We start from the raw sequence: 17,113 nt of genomic DNA on the forward strand, positions 1-17,113 counted from the left end.
TGCGAAGAGTAAATATAAGCGCTTCTAAACAATTTAACTTTCAAATATGCATATATTATAAATTTATTTTGCATTCAGAGCTATAAGTAAACTATGCAAACTGTTAACTGTGAATATATGCTGAGTCATCATAGTTAAGGCCCAGGATTTTATCAATCTTCATAAAACATTTATAAACCTCATATTTGAGTTAATTTCATTAAAATCTGTGAGATAAACCGAATTTGGTTAAGTTCTGTATGTTCTCTTTTTTTCACCCAATATAGGTTGCATTTCTCATGTTTCTGTAAATATCGACAATGAAGTTTCCCATAGGAGCTCCTTTTACGGCTTAAAATGTACCTCTTTTACTATGAAGTTTTGAAAAAAATTATATCCTAGAATGGAAAGATCATATGCACTACTTTTTTTTCAAAGGTAAAAAATATAGGGCTGTGCGGCATATTTTCAACGTGTATATGCCCGAACTTCTAAGAGTTTAAACTAACACTAAATTTCTTAACTACACCTACCTTGACTGAAGGATTACCACAGATTGCAATATAAACAATATGCATATGTATATTTACTGGTAACATTCCCAAGTTATGTCTCTAAGAGATGAAACATAGAGATCGTAACTGGGATTCAGTACGTAAACACAATTAATTATCTATTACACCCCAGTTCTATTGTTATACTTCATAGTTTCTATTTCTGAAACAAGTGTAAATTGAATAGATCTATTGTTACGAATAACAAAGGATTTTGACCACAGGGTGTGACGAGCGGGGTTTCTGGAAACCCCTGTTTCTACATCCCGCAAACAAAGTCCATTGTTATTCGAAACAATAGAAATTGATTATTTTTTAAATAGCATGAACATAAGAAATTACAAATAGTGTTCACTACAAATTGTTTCAAGATATTAAAAAACACATTTCAGGAAATTCCAATAGCGAAAAAAAGAATTAAGCATCTATTTTGAATACAAAAATTATCCTTTAAATACTCCTTTGCTTGAAGTAATTTTTGTTATCCCAGTCATATGTCTCTATTCTAAAGCATTGGTCTTTAAAAAAATGAGGATTCTAACTCCTGGGACACATCCGCCCCCCCCCCCCACCCCCGGTTACCCATTGGCCGATCTGGGGTGGGTTTCCGCGGTTTGGACCCAAAAAGATCAATGCATTTGAATGGTTGGATCCCTTTTTCTGTTGAGTTGGGAACCCCCAGCTGGATCAGCCCCTGTTTGCCCCCCAAAAAGGGAGTTCCTTAATACTAAATCTGTATCTTTGTATGTTCAGCGGTTCTGGTAGTCGGGTCACACCTATCCCTTAGTATGTCCGAATATGAATGTTTGTTTATTCTCGAGAAGAGGGGGGGGGGGTATAAAACCATAAGATATGAAATACAGTTATGATTACCTTTATTACACTGATACCGGTCAGTACTTTGGGTCATAATATTGCCTTTATCTTAAGTCTCTTCTACCAAATCCAACGCTTGCCACAAAATGTCGTCCGTCTTATACCCGTCCATATTGACAACTGCATACAAGGAACATGATGTATTGTTTGTTTGTAATAAGAATACACGAAACGGTCAACCTTGACCCTCTGATCATTATTAGCACAGGATTTAACGGGAATATGCAAAACAACTTGACATTTGTAAAATATACTCACTTGTCAAAGTTTGAACGAAGGTAACCAAAGAAGGTTACTAGTGGGGTTTCATGTAATAAAAAAAATTCATATAAATCATGGTTTGGTATTGTCAATAAATATGCTATCGTTTTTTTTTTATTCATTTAATAATCAATGTTAACAAATATAGGGTTTAGAATGGGGTGTAAGTTAGTTATACACCTCGGGATACGGTGTGTCTGGATAAGAAACCCCTCCGGCCTCCGGCCGACGGGGTTTCTTATCCAGACACACCTATCCCTCGATGTATAACTATTACTGAATATTCTATATCCCTAAAAGAGGCGTGGTTTGACAAACAGATGTATTTACAAAGTGCAACCTGTAATATAAATTACAATGTATCGCCACCTATTCATGTATGAAACGAAAGCAATGAAACATTTCTAGCCTTTAAGAGCATATAACACGATAAAACTAAAAGCAGAAATTGATCAAAAGTTGATCAATTGATTTTCAAGATCACAACATAGACATTTTCAGTCGATTTCCTTTTCCTCAGCATCGTTTTTTTTTTTTTTTTTTTTTCACCTACAACACATGTCGGTAGGTATTATAATTATTATTTTCTGCAGCATGCGTCTTTCTTTAACCTTATCTTTTCATCAGTGTGTATAATTTTCAATGAATTTGAGGTTGCATTTTTAGGAAGTTCGCTACTCTGTTTCAAAATAACAAGCTTTTTAAAAGATTGTTATTTATTGAAACAATATGAATTAAGGAACTAAAAAATAAGAAAAAAAATGATGGGTCCGTGTGCTTGTTTTCGACATATAAGCCTTTGAAAATTTGGCGGGAAATGATTCTCTCTAGATTTTTCATACTTTTAACATTGTCCGCTTTTCTCTTTTAAAAACTAAGAAAAAATAACAATGATTTTGTAAGATTTTCAAATATGGCTTTTAAAACAATATGTAATAAAATTATGAAAAGAAAAGTAGGGGTTAGTGGACAAAATTTTTTAATGGCAAAACATGGATAAAACCAGAGGATTCCGAAAATCTGGCAAAATTTCAAAAACAAGAGGAGCGAACATCCTTAAAGACATGACAACCGACAGTAGACCGATTTTGGTTCTTTTCATAGAGCTCACAAAATTCTCGTTAATGACAACAAATGAACTAAACAGTGTGTTGTCAGGAACACTCAAACCAAGAAATTCCAAAGCTAGGGATGGGTAAATACACTGCAACGTAAGGAGTTATATGACCAAAAGTACACAAACAGAATATGCAAATTCATCTATGGTCAACGTTGCGTGAAAGAGATCAAACCTTATTTTCTAAAATTTCCTTAATTTGTGAACGTGGAATTTTACTCTCCTTTCGATATATTGAAATGTGAACAAATGCAAAACAATTAATCATATCATAGTTTATTTGTTATATGTGATATCACATGCATGACTACAAATGTCTTTGTCGCAATCCAAATCACTATCATGTTATCCTCAGATTCAAGTTTGATAAGTCAATGCATTTCTTACGTCATTATATATAGCACGAATACACATATGATACTCGTAAAATAAACATAATTATACAACATTTTCATCTTGTTTATCCAAGTAGCTTTGTTGGTAGATTTCAAAGTAAAGAAGGAAAGTCATTTTTTTGTGTTATAAATAAAATCTCATCAAAGATCTTAGACGTTATAATTTGGTATGCTAGATTTGGGTTTCGTTTCTTTTAAGACACATCAATGGCGTTCGAATCAAACCCGTACTCAAATACGAAGCTGAAGAGCATTTAGATATATAATATGTAAGTACAGAACCGTTTTGCAAAAAAAAGTTATGTCAATCAATGCCTTGAGGGGCAAAACAACCTACGTGTGACGAATAATTCAATATTTATAAACAGTAAATATACAGAAATACAAATATTCCTGCCAACCTGCCAACAAGACAGTATATATGTATTTAGTACGAATAAATGATGAAAAGCTTAGGCTTAATGCTTTAGACGTTATATTGATAACAAAAGCATAGACTATGTTAAATTTCGTACATTTCCATTACAATTTGAAATAAAACCTTTCCAATCTTTAATTAGATATTGGAAGATGTGGTATGAGTGCCAATGAGACAGCTCTCCATCCAAGTCAAAATTTATAAAAGTAAACCATTATAGGTCACGGTACGGTCTTCAACACGGAGCCTTGGCTCACATCGAACAGTAAGCTATAAAGGGCCCCCAAAATTACTGGTGTAAAACCATTCAAACGAGAAAACCAACGGTCTAATCTATATAAAAAACGAGAAACGAGAAACACTTATGAACCACATCAACAAACGACAACTACTGAACATCAGATTCCTGACTTAGGACAGGTGCAAACAAATGCAGCGGGTTTAAACGTTTTAATGGTACCAAACCTTCTCCCTTTTCTGAAACAATAGTAGAACATCACAACATAGAAAGACACTATAAAATATCAATTGGAAGGCTTAACTCAATCAAAAAACGTAAATTAACACACAATGAACGAATAAATTTAATCTGTGATACCTGAATGCAAATACATAGTTAATAAAAATTATAAGGGATAAATAATTAAGGTCAAAAGTAAATAAACAGGTTTAAACAAAATTAAAGTATGATTCCACTGTGAAATGTTACACAATATTTAGAAAATCATCACTTTTGAAAAAACATTATACATGTTATACTTACCAGTGAAGGACCAAATGTTAATTATCACAAAGATACTATCATAACGTGCATGAATATGATATATGTTCAAAAAGATAAACAGGAGATAACCCTGTCGATTTAATAGTGATAGACAACTTGATTTCAAATCAAAATATTTGTTGTGTGTGTCATGGTCGTCAGAATGATATATTTCCCTCACATTTATTTTTACTGCATATTAATCCGTTGATATTATTGCGAAGATCACGAATTTAGGAGTGACAGTTAAATGCACATACGATGTTTAACCTATTTAAATTAAAGGGGTGTTATCAAGTCAGGAACATCGTCATTTCAAGTCGTAACTTATTATCTTTTAATAAGTTGGTTAATGTCTACTCTCATGTCCTGTCAGGAATTTTACCCACAACTTTGGAAGACTTCGGTTCATAAGTATCTCACAAAAGGTGAATACATTTGTATTGTCTTATTTCGAGGACTGTATATTGACATACCTGTTTTTACATTGAATTTTTTTTTCATTACATTCTACAAATATTTGTATAACCTATTATTCCACTGTTTAAACATATTGATAGTTTAATCAATATTTGATTGGTTGAGACTATCCCACGTGTCATTGAACAAATCTTCATATTCCATTCTGAGGATCATATTTCCCTCTGAAATGTCGGGATTACTTCGTGCGACGTTACGCGCGGTTAATGTACATAACGTTATAATTCTTATATGGTTTGCATATTAGGGAATACTTTAATATGATTGGTCGAGAGGGCTTTCGGTAGTGGATCTTGACGTTGTTTTTTTTTCGATAGACGACGTTGACTGAACTACTTTTTGTAACCAATGTAAACAAGATGGCTGCGATAATTACACAATCCGGCTCGACGTTGAAAATATTTATGTTCACTTCGCGCTAATCGTAAAATTAAATAATAAACACAAAATTATTCATTTGAATGATAACAAGTTATTTTTGTAGTTTTTTTTTATCAGATAGCAAATTTCACGGAGTACATATTTTTGCGTTAACCAACACATATATTCATGCACCAGGCCAATTCAATAACACAAAAATACAATATACGCGTGATAGAGGTTACGAATGTGGAAAAATCAATTCTTTATCTCCAATGTTAAAGAATTATAACTGGACCAAGTCACTCACAAACATATCATAAAAGTCCTTCGGACTTTTATTTGTTTGTGAGTGAATTGGTTGAGTTTATACACCAATAAATTCCTTTAAAAAGGCGTTTAATCCTATATTGAACTTCTTATTCTTCTTAAAATAGCGATAGCAAAAATCATTATCATGTTCAAATTTATTAGAGACGATAAAACAAAAAGACTTATACTTGAATTTTGATCCTTATTGTTTATCAATGGGTATGTCGTGTTTAGTTTGACTTACAAAAACATGCGGATAAGAAAGAAAATGTATGCAAAATAATATTAAATGTATTGATAGTAAACAAAGCATAGGCAGTGGAATAAAACATTCATTTCCCTTTGCCTCGGGATATATGAGCCCTCGTGAAATATGAATATTCTTGGGTGAACAAATCTTCATATCTCCCTCCGGCACGGGAAATAAATGTATAATATGCAAACATACACAAACACACACACACACACACATACTAGTAAAATAAAAGTTCATTGGAACAGTAATGTTATTCTGAATATTCGGGATTTGACACCTGATTGTCGGTACTAAACAAGATATATTTACCTAGATTCATGTATTTGAAATGTACAGAATGCCAATGGTTATCTAATCATCGCAACTAGTAAAACTATACAATAGGGCAATTCCATTCATTATTCTATGTTGCCTTAATTATTTGTCATAAATGCATGTAGGCCATGAATGCTACATTAATTCATGATCCTTGTGCTTGCAATTGCCTACTGTGAAAATAAGGTAAATACCTGCATGATGCTGATTTCAGCATACGTTATTTATTGGTCTAAAAATCAACCGAACAATGTTATCATAGATATACTTGAACATCCACCCTTGAGGGACTTGCACTTGTACTGGTTATAACTATAATACATTATCATATTTTCCACTAGCTGTCAAACAATGATATTTAATTTCGGGAGGTTTAACCTTCTCGCTGACACTGAACTAGGACGACTTTTACAATACACAAAGTATTCTAAGTGTATAGATATGAATGAATGATCTTCTGTTCGTTTCATTTAGTATAACTGTAGACTACTTTTGAGATTATAGCCATCGTATATTAGTTTTTATTGGATGCTGTTAATAAGTGTAAGTGGATATTCAATATTCATTATGTTTTGCCATAAAATAAGGATATAGTGATAAAAGACTCCTCATAATTCTATCATTTTCAGGTACCATCATATCATGTGCAAATCAAAATAACTTAATTTGTCTAACAATCTCACGGGTATATATGATACACTCTTGGATAAAATAAAGATGTATTTAGATGTTTTTACATTTAAAATTGCCAATGTGAATAGACAATTGTTTATAAATTTATATAATTTTTATTTCCCATGATTTGAAATTACCAGGTAATTAAAGTACTATAAATTTGCAAATAAAATGCAATGTATTTGATTTGTATTTAAACAGTTATTATATGTAGGTTTTATATTCCGTCTTATACAGGACTTTAGATAATACCGATATAAAATATAAGTATACATAAATCTCTAATAGTGCACGCAGCGAAGCGATTGAAAAGAAATTTGAGATTTTAAATTCTATATATGTCCCCTGCATGCAAATACTTTGTATGATCATAAAGACTTCTTTGTTAATAAATTGTACTTATTATATTCATACTTTGAATCAAACATAAAAATGTTCTTCATTTTCTTCCATTTGGAATTATATTGATTATAAATAATAAATTCAGCTATTTCGCGTTTTCTTTATTTCTTTGCACTAATAATCATTTCTAGTAATCCAATATTTCAAGTCAAGTATAAATATCATATAAGTAGCATAATATTTGTAAGAAAGTGCCTTTTTTTTGCTATATAAAAAATAAACAATTGTTCTACAAAATGAATACATTGAAAAGACGCACAACCTGATCTACCAAATTGTCTATAATACAAATTCAAACAGGATTGTCCTATATTAAAAAGATTTGTAAAACTTTGGTGGTGCTAATTTTGGATGATTGAGAAACAAATTCTGTGTATGTGGATATTTGATTGCGTGGTTTTACCAGAGTCAACAATAACATGCTTTCAGACAATTGTCTTTGTTTAACATTATATTAGCGGTGACATTTACCAAACAAATCCACGAAAGATGATATCTCAATGAATCATCAGTAGTTACAAAGATCAAATAAACACATGTACTATAAGCCATGTTGCCTACAATGAATATCTTTTCATTGTACCTCTGATTGCTTCCTTCATGTAGCCAGCATCTATCGAACATAAATATATTTTTATTGGCTAGTTGTACATATTCGTAAGACCAGTAAAACTATATAGTAACATACATAAACTGTATGAAGAGCCGATACGATGGCTGAAAGCGTCAACAGGTATTACCATGTTATTCTTTGTGCTTTTTCGTTATTTAAAAAAAAATTATATATTTAACATTGTTAGGTTGATTTTCTAGGCAATTTATAAATATTCAAAGGCCTGGTATTTGTTAATCATAAGAAATCCGATGAACAAGGTATAATTTACAGTTGACACTACACATAGGCAGACATATCTCCATATAGATTCATAGTGATTGTATGCTTCTAAAAATAGAATAGCATCCTGTAATTATACTGAACAGATGAGTAGATGATCATCCCTGTACATTAAATATACTTCGTGTATTGTGTTAGATGTCCTTGTTTAATACCTATGAGAAGGTAACACCTCCCGAAACGAAAGCTGATTGTTATCAGCTATAGTTAGAGGAGAGGATAAGGCATTTGCGCAATGCTAGGCGGTGTTGTCGTAGAAGTGAGAAGTGAAAAGTAAAGGTTCCAGCCCCACTCGGGGATGAAGTAAAGAATCAGATATACTCTTACATTGTTAGGTCGATTTTCTAGGCACTTTATATATATATATACAATTGAGGTAAATTATATGGCCTTCCAAATACCGCTACGATTTTTAACATCACTGAAGAGACATGAATTGTCGAAATCCGGATATAGTGTACAAATTGTTACACCTCATGTTTGCGGTATACCATCTTTTCCGCAAGTTTATTATTTTCTGTTTGGTATTAAGTTAATAATAAAGATCCATTTTGTTACATCTGGTGATCCGTTTATTTGGCAATCGCCAATGGCAGTCAGCAGGGTTTAAGAACATCCGTTGTTCGACCTGTTAGTCAAATGCGTTTTGTTTAAATATACTTTTTCACTTTTTTTTGGTCTTTTGGAAAATGTTGTTTGTGCTATATTAAGACCCCTCTATAAAGAAATTTTTGTGCATGCACACGTATAAAAATTGCGGTTTTTATCCAAAGCAATCATAGGTTTGAACGTTTTTTTTCAATTAAGACTTATTTATATTGTTTCGTTTGGGCTTGTATTATATTTGTCTTCGGGTTTATATGATCCGTTCATCCTATTCCGACTCTCCAAAATTCAAGAGTCTATCCTAAACTGAGGTAAATTATATGGCCTTCCAAATACCGTTTCGATTCCTAAAATCACTGAAGAGACATTAATTGTCGAAATCCGGATATGGTGTACTAATTTTTGCACCTCATGTTTGCGGTATACCATCTTTTCCGCAAGTTTACTGTTTTCTGTTTGGTATTAAATTAATAATAAAGATCCATTTTGTTACATCTTGTGATTCGTTTATTTGGCAATCACCAATGGCAGTCAGCAGGGTTTAAAAACATCCGTTGTTCGATCTGTTAGTCAAATGCATTTTGTTTAAATATACTTTTTCACTTTTTTTAGTCTTTTCTAAAATGTTGTTTGTGCTGTATTCACAGCCCTCTACCAAGAAATTTATTTTGCATGCACACGTATAAAAATTGCGGTTTTTATCCAAAGCAATCATAGGTTTGAACGTTGTTTTCAATTTAGACTTATTTATTTTTTTTTTCGTTTGGGCTTGTATTATATTTGTCTTCGGGTTTATATGATCCGTTCATTATATTTTGACTCTTCAAAATTCAAGAATCTATCCTAAATTGAGGTAAATTATATGACCTTCCAAATACTGTTTCGATTCCTAACATCACTGAAGAGACATTAATTGTCGAAATCCGGATATGGTGTACAAAATTTTGCACCTCATGTTTCCGGTATACCATCTTTTCCGCAAGTTTATTGTTTTCTGTTTGGTGTTAAATGAATAATAAAGATCCATTTTGTTACATCTTGTGATTCGTTTATTTGGCAATCGCCAATGGCAGTCAGCAGGGTTTAAGAACATACGTTGTTCGACCAGTTAGTCTAATGCGTTTTGTTTGAATATACTTTTTCACTATTTTTGGTCTTTTGGAAAATGTTGTTTGTGCTGTATTTAGACCCCTCTACCAAGAAATTTGTTTTGCTTGCACACGTATAAAAATTGCGGTTTTTATCCAACGCAATCATAGGTTTGAACGTTGTTTTCAATTTAGACTTATTTATATTTTTTTCGTTTGGGCTTGTATTATATTTGTCTTCGGGTTTATATCATCCGTTCATTATATTTTGACTCTTCAAAATTCAAGAGTCTATTCTTAATTGAGGTAAATTATATGACCTTCCAAATACTGTTTCGATTCCTAACATCACTAAAGAGACATTAATTGTCGAAATCCGGATATGGTGTACAAATTTTTGCACCTCATGTTTGCGGTAGACCATCTTTCCGCAAGTTTATTGTTTTCTGTTTGGTGTTAAATTAATAATGAAGATCCATTTTGTTACATCTTGTGATTCGTTTATTTGGCAATCGCCAATGGCAGTCAGCAGGGTTTAGGAACATCCGTTGTTCGACTAGTTAGTCAAATGCGTTTTGTTTGAATATACTTTTTCACTATTTTTGGTCTTTTGGAAAATGTTGTTTGTGCTGTATTTAGACCCCTCTACCAAGAAATTTGTTTTGCATGCACACGTATAAAAATTGCGACTTTTATCCACACAATCATAGGTTTGAACGTTGTTTTCAATTTAGACTTATATATTATATCATATAGAGATCATAACCTTCGTTTTAATAAAACCAGTTGATTATTGTGAATATTTTAATTGACCAGCCTTATTTTTTAATCAATGTTATACCTTATGTATACACAATAGTTAACAATGGGGTTCATGAAGTTACCATTGTTTCCTTGTATAGCTATCACCTCTGAAAACTGGACTTTAAACCTGTTAGTCAAATGCGTTTTGTTTAAATATACTTTTTCACTATTTTTGGTCTTTTGGAAAATGTTGTTTGTGCTGTATTTAGACCCCTCTACCAAGAAATTTGTTTTGCATGCACACGTATAAAAATTGCGGTTTTTATCCAACGCAATCATAGCTTTGAACGTTGTTTTCAATTTAGACATATATATTATATCATATAGAGAGCATAACCTTCGTCTTAAGAAAACCAGTTGATTTTTGTGAATATTTTAATTGACCAGCCTTACTTTTGAATCAATGTTATACCTTATGTATACACAATAGTTTACAAATGGGTTCATGAAGTTACCATTGTTTCCTTGTATTACTATCACCTCTGAAAACTGTAGTTTAAAATGTAAATTTAATGAAATGACTTGAAATAAATTATTACATGACAATGTCATTTGTACGGTTTTAGAACAGAAATTCACACCATTGATATAAATGTTTCAAAAACGCATTGAACATGAAAAAGATCTCTACGATGTTAAATCTAAAATAATTTTAAAACAATCTTGTTTACCTTATTTCGAAATATTTCTTAAACATTCCTTCCTCGGGGTGTCCACCATAGGCAATCAAGAAAGAATATTATATAATTAACAAAACATATTATATAATTAAAAGGGGCATTAGCTACGAGATATATACATGATATATGTTCATTCATTAATAAAAGTAAAATAGTAAAATAATAATTCGCTTTGAGCAGCCAATTTGGTCCATGCATCGTAAATTGTTTATATTTAGACTTTTTATAATTTTGATATACGTTTTAGTATATAAAAAATCAAATATGAGAATTTGAGTCAAATCGGTGAAGATGAATTTGACAGCTAATATAAAGGTTCACAATGCATAGAATAATATATGGCATTATCTCAAATCATATGTTATAACTAAAGTATTGTAAATAATCGTTTTTTTTTTATCTTTGACCCATTTACGTAGTTGTATAATGCGTATAGGAAATGGGCGTGCAATTATTTGATTAAAAGGATAGACACTGACACAAATATTTAACAAAACGCTTGGTGAGATCTTTTCAAAAACATGTGAAAGAAGTCTCTTAGACGAAAATACAACTGAGTGGAGACCAATCATATCATAATCTAAACGGAAGTTTACGCCATATTTTGTCACTGTCTTAGATCCTTAGATATCAGTTTAATCGTCTCATCTGTAATTTTAGCGATTGTGACCAGTCCTTTGACCGATTTAGACATTTTGACTCGGTATATCTCGATGCATGCATAGTACATTTATTTTTTGTACATGTAGCAGGAGGCGCTTCAGTGCATGCTATATATTGAAGTGTTAAAAAAGGAAAAACTTACATTTAATTAATTAAAATAGTTTATTCATTATATTCTATATAACATGCATGAATACAAATGTCTTTGTCCCAAGATCACTTTCATGTCATCCCCAGTTTAAAGTTTGATAAATCATTGCATTTTTTGAGTCATTAGCACGAATACTATACTCGTTAAATAAACACAATTATATAAGATCTTCGCCATTTTCATACACGTAGCTTTGTTGGTAGTTTAAAAGTAAAGAAGTAAAGTCATTTCCTTTGTTATAAACAAAATCTCATCAAAGATATATATTATACTTTATAATTTGGTTTGTCAGCTGTGCGTTTCGTTTCTTTTAGGACTCATCAATGGCGCCAAAATCGATTTTGATAGAGAAATCAAATACGAAGCCGATGAGCAGTAAAAATGTTACAATGTGTAGTTACAGACCCGGTTAGGCAAAAAAAATATGGCAATCATTGCCTGGAGGGGTAAAACAACGTTTACTTAGTGTTACGAATAATTCAATATTTTATAAACAGTAAATTTCAGGTTACAAAAACACAAATATTCCTGTCAACATGTAGAACAGTATATAAATTTAGTACGAATAAAATATGAAAGACAATGCTGTATGCTTTAGAAGTGATATTGATAACAAAAACATACACTATGTTAAACATTATAGATTTCGTCATTCTTAAGCTTCCATTACAATTTGCAGTTAAACCTTTCCAATCATGAACATGAACATTATACTTACCAGTGAAGGCCCGAATGTAAACTATCACAAAGATACTAGCATAAAGTGCATGTTAATGAGATAAACAGGAAATAAACCTGAGATAAACCTGTCGATGTAAGAGTGAAGGACAATATGATTTCATATCAACATATTTGTTGTGTGAGTCATGGTCGTAATATGTTTTTCCTTACATCTTATTTTAGAGACGGTTAAATGCACAGACGATGTTAAAACTATCTCAATCAAATAGGTGTCATTAAGTCAGGAACATCGTCATTTCTTGTCATAACTTATTTTCTTTTAATATTTTGGTTAATGGCTGACCTCATGTCCCCTCAGGAAATTTTCCACAACTTTCGAAGACCTCCGTTCATAATTATAGTAGCTAGAAAAAAGGTGAATACACTTAATATAAAAATAAGTGGATGTGGTATGATTGTCAATGAGACAACTATCCACCAAAGTTAAATGAAGTGGATGTAAGTAATTATAGGCAACCGTACGGCCTAAAACAATGAGAAAAACCCATACGGGATAGTCGGCCATAAAAGGCTCCGACATGAAAAATATGAAACTATTCAATTGCGAAAACTAACGGCCTAATTTATAACAAAACAATTCACGAAAAACAAATATGACAGACATGAACCATTGTATTGTCTAATTGCGATCACTGTATATTGACATAAATGTTTTCCATTGATTTGATTTCTTTTTCATTACACTCCACATTCCACATATATTTGCATTAACCTTACATGCAATGATTAAGCCATACAGTCGAATACTGCCTCTTCACACAAACCTAAATGCACACTGTCATACACACACATACACACACATAAATAAACACACATGCAACCACACCATATATGAAAAATAAAAGTTCATTGGAACAGAAATGTTTATTGAATATTAAAATACAAAATAACACAAACAACCCAAAATAATAACTGGTATCAATCTTATATAGTTAATGAATCTAATTATTACTTCCGGCATAACTCCAGCTTGTTTTTTCGAATACAATTGTCCACTGGGCTGTAGTGAAAGTTGGATTTTTTTTTATTAAAAGGAAATATACGGAAATTTATAATATAGGTACGCCTACATTTGCTTATAAAACGCTACTACTAATGTGGGTTAATTTGACTTGTTTGATTTGTATTTAAACAAATATTATGTAGATATTTCATTCCGCCATATGCAGGATTCAAATAATACAAGTAGGTATACTCTCCAATTCTGCATGCAGTGTTGTAATTGAAAAACAAATATGAGATTTAAAAGGTATTTCTGTATATGTCCCCTGCATACAATTATTTTGTATATTCAAATATACTTCCTAGTTTATAAATTGTTCTTCTTCTATTCATACATTGCATCAGACATAAAATTGTTCATTGTTTTCTTCCCATAGAAGTTATATTGATTATAAATATTAAATTCAGCTATATCGAGTGTCCATTATTTCTTTGTACTAACTCTCATATTCACTAAACCAAAGTTTCAAGTTAAATAAAAATATCATAATTTGACGGTGATGAAATATAGAGAAGTACGTGCCACTTACAATGTAAACTGTACAGACAAAAAACCCAGAATATTCCACAAAATGTGTACATTAAACTGACACACAATCTGATCTTCCAAATTGTCTATGATTATCATGAAGAAAGGATTGTTCTATATTAAGGATATAAGGAATTGTTAAATTTCGTTGGTATCAGTTTTAATAATTGAAATAAAAAACAATTGTGTGTATGTGGATATTTGATTGCGGGGTTTTGCCAAAGTCTAAATCCATGCTTTTAGAAAATGATCCGTTGTTTAACATTATACTTGTAGTTCACGTTTACCAACAAAATCCACGATAGTTGGTATCCCAATGAACCAACAGTAGTTACAAAACTCAAATAAAAAATGTACGATAAGCTATATTGCCTGGAGAGATCATCTTCATGATTACTTCTGTCATGTTGCCTACGTCTATCGAACATAAATGTAATTGCAATAACTAGTTGAATATATTCTAAAAATCTTTCCTGTTTAAAGTCAGAAAGACCGGAACATCTCAGCAAGAAATGCATATTTATATATATATATATAGATCATAACCTTTATTTTAACAACACTAGTGGATTGTTAATACTTTGTAAGATCAGCTTAATCTTTGAATCAATGTTATATATCTGATGTATACACAATAGTTTACAATAATTGTGTTTAAGAAGTTACAATTGTTCCTTTGTATTGCTATAACTTATTAAAAGCGGACTTTAAAATGTAAATTTTATGAAGGAAACTAAATAAGAATTATAACGTAACATTGTCAATCATACGGTTTTAGAACAGAAATTAAGACTATAGATATAAATGTTTCGAAAACACATTTAACTTGTAAAAAGATCTGTACGATGTTTAATCTAAAATGATTATAAAACATTAAGGTTTACCTTATTTCTAAATATATCTTCCTAACCGTGTTCACTGTATGCAATCACGAAAGAATGTAGAACAATGTAAAGGTTCGCAATGTATAGAATTTTAAATGACATTATCTGAAACTATTTTCTATATTTAGAGTATTTAAAATAACTTTTCTTTCAATCAATGACCGTGTTGCGTAGTTGTATACTGAATACAGGAAATAGGCGTGCAACTGTTTTATTGAAATGATACACAGAGATAAAAATGTTGAACAAAGCACTTGGTGAGTTCTTTAAAAACGAAAAAAAACAGGTAAAAGAATATCTTTGACGTATATACAGTTGGATGGAGACCAATCGGGTTTACTGTGTGTTCGTTTAGCCAGTAGTTAACGGGCTTTTGCTACATATTTTTAACCATTACATGTACGCTCAGTTAAAGGTAAACGATTCAACTCTTTGTGAAAATTTGAAATAATTCTCATTTTATTTTTAAAATTACTTTTAATTAAATTTATAGTTTGCATATTAAACTATAAGATTTTAAAAGTAATTTCAATTCGATTATTGTGAATTGTGGATCTTAATTATAGCAATTCAGTTTTCCTAACATTCAAACGTTTGATTTTCTTTATTTTTCATGAATTATTTATATATTGCAAATGTTTAATAATCAAAGCATCGCTTCAAAATATTTTTTTTCTCCGAAATTATGTGATAATTAAATACGGCCAAAACTTTATCTATGGTAAACACTATTCATAATAGAAGATTTAACTAGATAATGTTTCAAGACTTGAAAATAAGACAGACGACATATAAAACAATGTAGTCTTGGAATTTTCTTTTAGACAATACCCTCGTTTCAAAATCTTCGGCTCAGTACTAATACATCTGTTATACTTGCAGACCATAACAATTGCTTTTTAATAAAAAAAAAACGAAAAAAAAAATAGAATTGCAGTCGAAATAATTAAATAAATGCACATACAGCATTTGAAATGGATCATATGTAGGTAAACTGTATTTTAAACTAGAAACTGCGAGTTTAAATTGATAAATTTCAAAGCGACCACACTTCAATGAATGTGTTTTCTATGCGATTTTCATGATTTTTGCCATGTTTTTATCGTTGATTTTCCATATCATAATTTCAGTCACTGCAAACAGTCAATATAAAAATAATTATTCCATTACAAAAACAAAAACCTGTAAAACAGTAAAATAATAAAATCATTCAATTACCAGACTAGTACATGTATATTATAAAAGGAAGAAATGTTCACACTTGTTATTGCTGTAGCAATAAGTTTTAGTGACCGTAGCTCTCGATTTGTGTAAAACTATTTGTCTTCAGGTACCACAAAAATAAACGAAATTAATGCTGCAGTACGTACACGATATTCTAGAAAAATGGAAATTATAGGCACATTATATAGATAACGACAACAAATTTAGCAATTTTAAACTTAAATGTTGTCCCTTTCATGTCAAACAATTCATTATAAAGTATAAATAGTACTCAATAATCAGGCCAGTACATGCATATTATTAAAAAGAAGAAATATTGAAAATTTTTATTATTTTCAGCACAAACAAGACTTAGTATTAGTAACCTAAGACTGATAGAGCTCTCAATTTGTGAAAACTATTCATCTAGATGTAGCAAGAGAACAAGTTTTACTTTTAGTACATAACATTTCAGAAAAAGGCGAAATATTGACACCTTATACTTGTTTTAAAGATGCCGATAACTCATTTTTGGAATATTAAATTCAAATTGGTTCCTTTTTATGTCAACCAATCATTCTGAGGTCTGAAAAGTATTCAATTATTAGGCTAGGACATGCATATTACAAAACAAAGATAAATGAGTGGCACTTATTATTATTGTCGGTAGACGTTTAAGTTACCGTAGATGAATATAGCTCTCA

The 17,113-nt window shown here is 31.0% G+C and overlaps 1 protein-coding gene across 1 annotated transcript in view; it reads right to left on the reverse strand.

The window, feature by feature from the left end:
• The window catches only part of LOC127715008 (ankyrin repeat domain-containing protein 50-like), a 109,025-nt gene extending 93,719 nt beyond the window's left edge, over positions 1-15,306 (reverse strand). The window contains exon 1 of the mRNA XM_052221034.1: positions 15,207-15,306. The gene's annotated coding sequence lies outside the window, so the exon portion shown is untranslated. The remainder of the gene's footprint in view (positions 1-15,206) is intronic.
• Positions 15,307-17,113: the final 1,807 nt, after the last annotated feature.

The sequence above is a fragment of the Mytilus californianus genome, unplaced genomic scaffold (genome assembly GCF_021869535.1).
Source record: "Mytilus californianus isolate M0D057914Y unplaced genomic scaffold, xbMytCali1.0.p SCAF_9, whole genome shotgun sequence".
Taxonomy (NCBI): domain Eukaryota; kingdom Metazoa; phylum Mollusca; class Bivalvia; order Mytilida; family Mytilidae; genus Mytilus; species Mytilus californianus.